Below are 7772 nucleotides of genomic sequence, written 5' to 3'. Positions count from 1 at the left end.
TTTTTTTTTTTTTTTTTTGAGTTGGAGTCTCACTTTGTCACCAGGCTGGAGTGCAGTGGTGTGATCTTGGCTCACTGCAACCTCTGCCTCCCGGGTTCAAGCTATTCTCCTGCCTCAGCCTCCCCAGTAGCTGGGATTACAGGCGCTCACCGCAATGCCCAGCTACGTTTTGTATTTTTAGTAGAGACGGGGTTTCACCATGTTGGCCCGGATGGTCTCGATCTCTTGACCTCGTGATCCGCCTGCCTAGGCATTCCAGAGTGCTGGGATTACAGGCGTGAGCCACTGTGCTCGGCCACCTGTACAAGTTTTATCAGGAGATCATAGCAATCTAGTCACATCTTTGAGCTTTGCTTCCACTTCTAGTTCTCTTGCTATTTCTACCACATCTGTAATTACTTTCTCTACTGAAGTCTTGAACCCTTCAAAGTTGTCCGTGAGAGCTGGAATTAACCTCTTCCAAACTCCTGTTAATGTTGATATTTTTACTTCCTCCCATGATCACAAATGTTCTTAATGGCATCTAAGTGGTGATTCCTTTTCAGAAGGTTTTCGATTTATTTTGTCTAGATTCACCAGAGTAATCACTACCAGTGGCAGCTATAGCCTTAAAAAATGTGTTTCTTTTCTTTTTTCTTTTTTTTTGAAATGGAGTTACTCTCTTGTCGCCCAGGCTGGAGTGCAATGGTGCGGTCTCGGCTCACTGCAACCTCTGCCTCCCAGGTTCAAGCGATTCTCCTGCCTCAGCCTCCTGAGTAGCTGGGATTACAGGCATGCACCACCACGCCTGGCTAATTTTTTTTTCTTTTTCTTCTTTTTTTTTGAGATGGAATTTCACTCTCGTTGCCCAGGCTGGAGTGCAATGGGGCGATTTAGGCTCACTGCAACCTCTGCCTCCTGGGTTCAAGTGATTCTCCTGCCTCAGCCTCCCAAGTAGCTGGGATTACAAGTGCCCACCACCATGCCTGGCTAATTTTTGTATTTTTAGTAGAGACGGAGTTCCACCATGTTGGCCAGGCTGGTCTCGAACTCCTGACCTCAGGTGATCTGCCCACCTCGGCCTCCCAAAGTGCTGAGATTATAGGCATGAACCACGGCACCCGGCCTAATTTTGTATTTTTAGTAGAGAGAGTTTCACCATGTTGGCCAGGGTGGTCTCAATCTCCTGACCTCAGGCGCCACCCGCCTATGCCTCCCAAAGTGCTGGGATTACAGGTGTGAGCCACCATGCCCGGTCAAAAAGTGTGTTCCTTAAATAATAAGACTCAAGGCTGGGTGCAGTGGCTCACGCCTGTAATCCCAGCACTTTGGGAGGCCGAGGCAGGCAGATCACCTGAGGTCAGGAGTTCAAGCCCAGCCTGGCCAACATGGCAAAACTCATCTCTACTAAAAACATAAAAATTAGCTGGGTGTGGTGGCCGGCACCTGTCATCCCAGTTACTTAGGAGGCTGAGGCAGAAGAATCCCTTGAACCTGGGAGGTAGAAGTTGCAGTGAGCTGAGATTGGACCATTGCATTCCAGCATGGCAAAAAGAGTGAAACTCCATCTCAAAAATAAAATAAGAGTTGGGCGTGGTGGCTCACGCCTGTAATCCCAGCACTTTGGGAGGCCGAGACGGGCAGATCACCTGAGGTCGGGAGTTTGAGACCAGCCTGACCAACATGGAGAAAGCCTTTCTCTACTAAAAATACAAAATTAGCAGGGCATGGTGGCACATGCCTGTAATCCCAGCTACTTGGAAGGCTGAGGCAGGAGAATCGCTTAAACTTGGGAGGCGGAAGTTGTGGTGAGCTGAGATCATACCGTTGCACTCCAGCCTGGGCAACAAGAGCGAAACTCTGTGTCAAAAAAAAAAGAAAGAAAGGAAGGAAGGAAGGAAGGAAGGAAGGAAGGAAGGAAGGAAAGAAAGAAAAAATAAGACTTGAAAGTCAGAATTACTCTTTGAGCCATAGGCTACAGAATGGATGTTGTGTTAGCAGGCATGAAAACAATTATTTTTTTTTTTTTGAGACAGAGTTTCACTCTTATTGTCCAGGCTGGAGCGCAATGGTGAAATCTCGGCTCACTGCAACCTCTGCCTCCCAGGTTCAAGCAATTCTCCTTCCTCAGTCTCCCAAGTAGCTGGGATTACAGGCATCTGCCACCACACCCGGCAAATTTTTTTGTATTTTTAGTAGAGACGCGGTTTCTCCATGTTGGTCAGGCTGGTCTCAAACTCCCAACTTCAGGTGATCAACCTGCCTCGGCCTCCTAAAGTGCTGAGATTATAGGAAAACAACTTTTAATCTACTCATACATCTCCATCAGAGCTCTTGTATGATCAGATGCATTGTCAACGAGCAGTTATATATATATTTGTTTCTTTTTTTTTTTTTTTGAGTTGGAGTTTTGCTCTTGTTGCCCAGGCTGGAATACAGTGGCGCAATCTCAGCTCACTGCAACATCCGCCTCCCGGGTTCAAGCAATTCTCCTGCCTTAGCCTCCTGAGTAACTGGAATTACAGGCATGTGCCTCCATGCCCAGCTAATTTTGTATTTTTAGTAGAGACGGGGTTTCACCATATTGGTTAGGCTGCTCTGGAACTCCTGACCTAAGGTGATCCACCTGCCTTGGCCTCGCAAATTGCTGGGATTACAGGCATGAGCCACTGCGCCCGGCCCGAGCAGTAATATTTTGAAAGGAATGTTTTTTTTTTCTGAGCGGTAGGTCTCAACAGTGGGCTTTAAAGTATTCAGTAAACCATGCTGTAAACAGATGTGCTGTCATGCAGGCTTTGTTGTTCCATTTATAGAGCACAGGCAGAGTAGATTTAGCATTTTTTTTTTTTTTGAGACAGAGTTGCACTCCGTCACCCAGGCTTGAGTGAAGTGGTGCGATCTTGGCTCACTGTAACCTCCGCCTTCCAGGTTCAAGTGATTCTTCTGCCTTAGCCTACCGAGTATCTGGGACTACAGGTGCATACCATCACACCCAGCTAATTTTTGTATTTTTAGTAAAGACGAGGTTTTGCCATGTAGGCGAGGCTGGATTTAGCATCATTTTTAAGAGCCCTAGAGTTTTTGGAAAGGTAAATGAGCAATGGCTTCAACTGAAAGTCATCAGCTGCATTAGCCCGTAAGAAGAGAGTCAGCCTGTCCTTTGAAGCCAGACATTAATTTTTCTCTAGCTACGAAATTCCTAGATGGCATCTTCTTCCAATATAAGGCTGTTTTATCTACATTGGAAAATCTGTGGTCTGGTGTGGTGGTTCATGCCTGTAATCCCAGCACTTGGTGAGGCTGAGGCGGGAGGCTCGCTTAAGCCCAGGAGTTCAAGACCAGCCTGGACAACAAAACGAGATTCTGTCTCTACAAAAAATAAAAATTAAACAAAAAAGAAAATCTGTTGTTCAGTGTATCCACCTTCACCCATGATCTTAGCTAGATCTTCTGGATAACTTGCTGCAGCTCCTACGTCAGCACTCGCTGCTTCACCTTGCACTTTTTTTGTTATGGAGGTGGCTTATTTCCTTAAACTTCATGAACCAACCTCTGCTAGCTTCAGACTTTTCTTCCATTGCTTCCAGCACTCTCAGCTCTTGCTCTGGATTAGGCTTTGGCTTACGAGAATGTTGTGGTTGGTTTGATCTATCCAGGCCACTTAGACATTCTCCATTTCAGCAATAAGACTGCTTCACTGTCTTATCATTTGTGTGTTCACTGGAGTAGCACTTTTAATTTCCTTTAAGAACTTTTTCTGGCCAGGCACGATGGCTCACGCCTGTAATCCCAGCATTTTGGGAGGCTGAGGCAGGCAGATCACTTAAGGTCAGGAGTTCGAGATCATCCTAGCCAATATAGTGAAACCCCTTCTCTACTTCAAATACAAAAATTAGCCAGGCATGGTGGTGGGCGCCTGTAATCTCAGCTACTCGGGAGGTCGAGGCAGGAGAATTGCCTGAACCCAGGAGGCAGCGGTTGCAGTGAGCCGAGATTGAGCCACACTACACTCCAGCCTGGGCAATAGAGTGAGACTCCTGTCTCAAAAAAAAAAAAAAAGAACTTTGTATTCACAACTTCGCTGTTTGGTGCAAGAAGCCTAGCTTTTGGCCTCCCTCAGCTTTTGATATGCCTTCCTCAGTAAGTTTAATCATTTCTAGCTTTTGATTGAAAGTGAGAGATGGCTGGGCGTGGTGGCTCACGCTTGCAATCCGAGCACTTTGGAAGGCCGAGGTGGGTGGATCATGAGGTCAGGAGTTCGAGACCAGCCTGGCCAACACAGTGAAACCCCATCTCTACTAAAAATACAAAAATTAGCTGGGCGTGGTGGTGGGCGCCTGTAATTCCAGCTATTTGGGAGGCTGAGGCAGGAGAATCACTTGAATCTGGGAGACGGAGGTTGCAGTGAGCCGAGATTGTGCCACTGCACTCCAGCCTGGGCGACAGAGCTAGACTCTGTCTCAAAAAAAAAAAAAAGAAAAGAAAGTGAGAGACATGTGACTCTTTCTTTCACTTGAACACTTAGAGGCCATTGTAGGGTTATTAATTGACCTAATTTCAATCTTATTGTGTCTCACAGAATAGGGAGGCCTGAGGTAAGGGAGGGAGAAGTGGGAATGGCTGCTTGGTGGAGCAGTCAGAACACACACAACATTTATGTATTAAGTTCGCTGTCGTATGTAGATGGGCATGGTTCATGACACCCCAAAACAATTACAGCAGTAACATCAAAGATCAGTGATCACAGACAACCTAACGGTTGTCTCGATCTCCTGACCTCGTGATCTGCCCGCCTCGGCCTCCCAAAGTGCTGGGATTACCGGCTTGAGCCACCGCACCCAGCAATAATATCTGATTTTTTTGAGACTACACAGAACGAGTAGTTGGAATTTTTCATGTTTCCTTGGATTGTTTTTCTTAGTTTTTTTTTTTTGAAATGGAGTTTTGCTCTTGTTGCCCAGGCTGGAGTATAATGGCGCGATCTTGGCTCACTGCAACATCCCCATCCCGGGTTCAAGCGATTGTCCTGCCTCAGCCTCCCAAATTGCTGGGATTATAGGCACCTGCCACCATGCCCAGCTAATTTTTTGTGTTTTTAGTAGAGATGGGGTTTCATCATGTTGGCCAGGCCGGTCTTGAACTTCTGACCTCAGGTGATCCGCCTGCCTCAGCCTCCTAAAGTGCTGGGATTACAGGCGTAATGGTTTTTCTTTTGAACTTTTTGCTTGTTTCTTTCACATTTTTAATTTATTTACTTATTTTCCATTCTTATACATGTTTCATGCTGATATTTTCTTATTTTAATTACTTAAGTAATTCAGTTAATTGCTGAAGAATAATGTGGGGTGGAGGGACTGGGCAAAGGTTAAAGAAATTGAGGGAGTCCCAGCTATGATTTGGAATTTTTGGTCATTAATGAACTCCTATCAAATTTGATATATCGTTTCCCCATGGACATGTCTCCTTTTAGTTTTGGGCATTAAAAGGACAATGTTGGCCGGGCGCAGTGGCTCATGCCTGTAATCGCAGCACTTTGGGAAGCTGAGGCAGGCAGATCACTTGAGGTCAGGAGTTGGAGACCAGCCTGGCTAACATGGTGAAACCTCATGTCTACTAAAAATATAAAAATTAGCCAGGCATGGTGGCGCACGCCTGTAATCTCAGCTATTTGGGAAGCTGAGGCAGAAGAACTGCTTGAACCCGGGAGACAGAGTTTGCAGTGAGCCTAGATCGTAGCACTGCACTCCAGCCTGGGCGACAGAGCAAGACTCCGTCTCAAAAAAAAAAAACAATGCACAGTAAACCTTTACATCTTTTCCCTGTCATCCAGTAATCACTGTCTCCCCTCTTTCCATTTTACCTCTGACAGTCTTCCTTGGCCTCACTACTGAGTTATCGGTGATAAAAATGCCATGGTTACATAATTTCTATGACTTACCTCACATGTTCTGTAATATAGTACTTTCCCCTTATCTCGGGGGATACATTGCGAGACCCCCAGTGGATGCCTAAAACAATGGATAGTACCAAACCCTATATCTACTGTGATTTTTCGATCCAGTAACCAAGACACTACTAAGTGACTAACAGGTGAGTAGCAGAGATAGGGACACCTCTGTTTTATTGTGCTTCACTTCACTGTACTTCAGATACTGCATTTTACTAACTGAAGGTTTGTGGTAACCCTGAATCAAGCAAGTCTATGCGTGCCATTTTTCCAGCAGTGCTTACTTTGTGTCTCTGTGTCACATTTTTGTAATTCTTATGATATTTCAAACTTTTCCTTTTTTTTTTTTTTGAGACAGAGTCTTGCTCTTGTCACCCAGGCTGGAGTGCAGTGGCGCGATCTCGGCTCACTGCAACCTCTGCCTCCTGGGTTCAAGCGATTCTCCTGCCTCAGCCTCCCGAGTAGCTGGTGTTACAGGCGCACACCACCACACCCAGCTAATTTTTGTATTTTTAGTAGAGACGAGGTTTCGGGTTTCGCCATATTGGCCAAGCTGGTCTTGAACTCCTGGCCTCGTGATCCACTCACCTCGGCCTCCCAAAGTGCTGGAATTACAGGCATGAGCCACCGCAGCTGGCCCATTCATTGATTCTTGAGATGGGGCAGGTGGCAGCAGGGGTGGGGTGCTGTTTTTGCTATGTTGCCCAGGCTGGTCTCAATCTCCTGGCCTCAAGAGATCCTTCCACCTGAGCCTTCTGAGTAGCTGAGATTATAGGCATGCACCACCATGCCTGGCAGTGCTTTTTTTTTTTTTTTTTTGAGATGGAATCTTGCTCTGTCGCCAGGTGGGAGTGCAGTGGCGTAATCTTGGTTCACTGCAACCTCCACCTCCCAGGTTCAAGCAGTTCTCCTGCCTCAGCCTCCCGAGTAGCTGGGACTACATGTGCACACCACCACGCCCAGCTAATTTTTGTATTTTTAGTAAAGACAGGGTTTCACCATGTTGGCCAGGATGGTCTGGATCTCTTGACCTTGTGATCTGCCCGCCTTGGCCTCCCAAAGTGCTTGGATTTACAGGCGTGAGCCACCAGGTCCGGCGGGTGCTTTCTTTTAAATCATCGATTTCACTTTGATTTTATATTGCTACTTTTGCTTCTTTTTGTCTTCACTTGTTTTACCCTTGTGGGCCATCCATTTAATTTCAATCTATGTTGTTTTAATTCAGATATTATTCATAAAGAGAATATAGCTGTATTTTCTTTTGTTTTTTTCAGAGAGATTTTTGTCTTTCAACAGGGAAATTTAGCCCACTGAATTTATTGTTATTGATGCTAAGAATGTATTCATACACCTTAAATTGTGTTTTCTCTTTTTTATGCTTTGTTTTTCCCTTTTCTTCCTGACTTTTGTGGTGTTGGTGAAGTGGTATTGGTTTTGGTTTCTTTGTATTTCTTTCTTCTCAAATTATTTGAAAGTTCTACAAGAAGTTGTGGTCAGTATCTTTAAAATAAAACAAAAAAACGGTTATGTTTATAAATAACTGATATGCTTATAAAGAAAAAAAGGATGTATCTTTTCTCTTTTTAAGACAGGATCTCTGTCACCCGGGCTGGAGTGCAGTGGCACCATAATGGATACTGTAGCCTTAACTTCCTGGGCTTAAGTGATTCTCTCACCTCAGCCTCCCGAGTACCTGGGACGACAGGATCATGCCACCACACCCGACTAATTTGTTTATTTTTTATAGAGACAAGGTCTCACTATGTTGCCCAGGCTGGTCTCAAACTCCTGGGCTCAAGTGATTGTCATGCTTTGGCCTCCCAAAATGCTGGGATTACAGGCATGA

This window comes from Hylobates moloch, unplaced genomic scaffold, assembly GCF_009828535.3.
Source record: "Hylobates moloch isolate HMO894 unplaced genomic scaffold, HMol_V3 SCAFFOLD_5, whole genome shotgun sequence".
NCBI classification, from domain to species: Eukaryota; Metazoa; Chordata; class Mammalia; order Primates; family Hylobatidae; genus Hylobates; species Hylobates moloch.
This window is presented reverse-complemented; position numbering follows the sequence as displayed.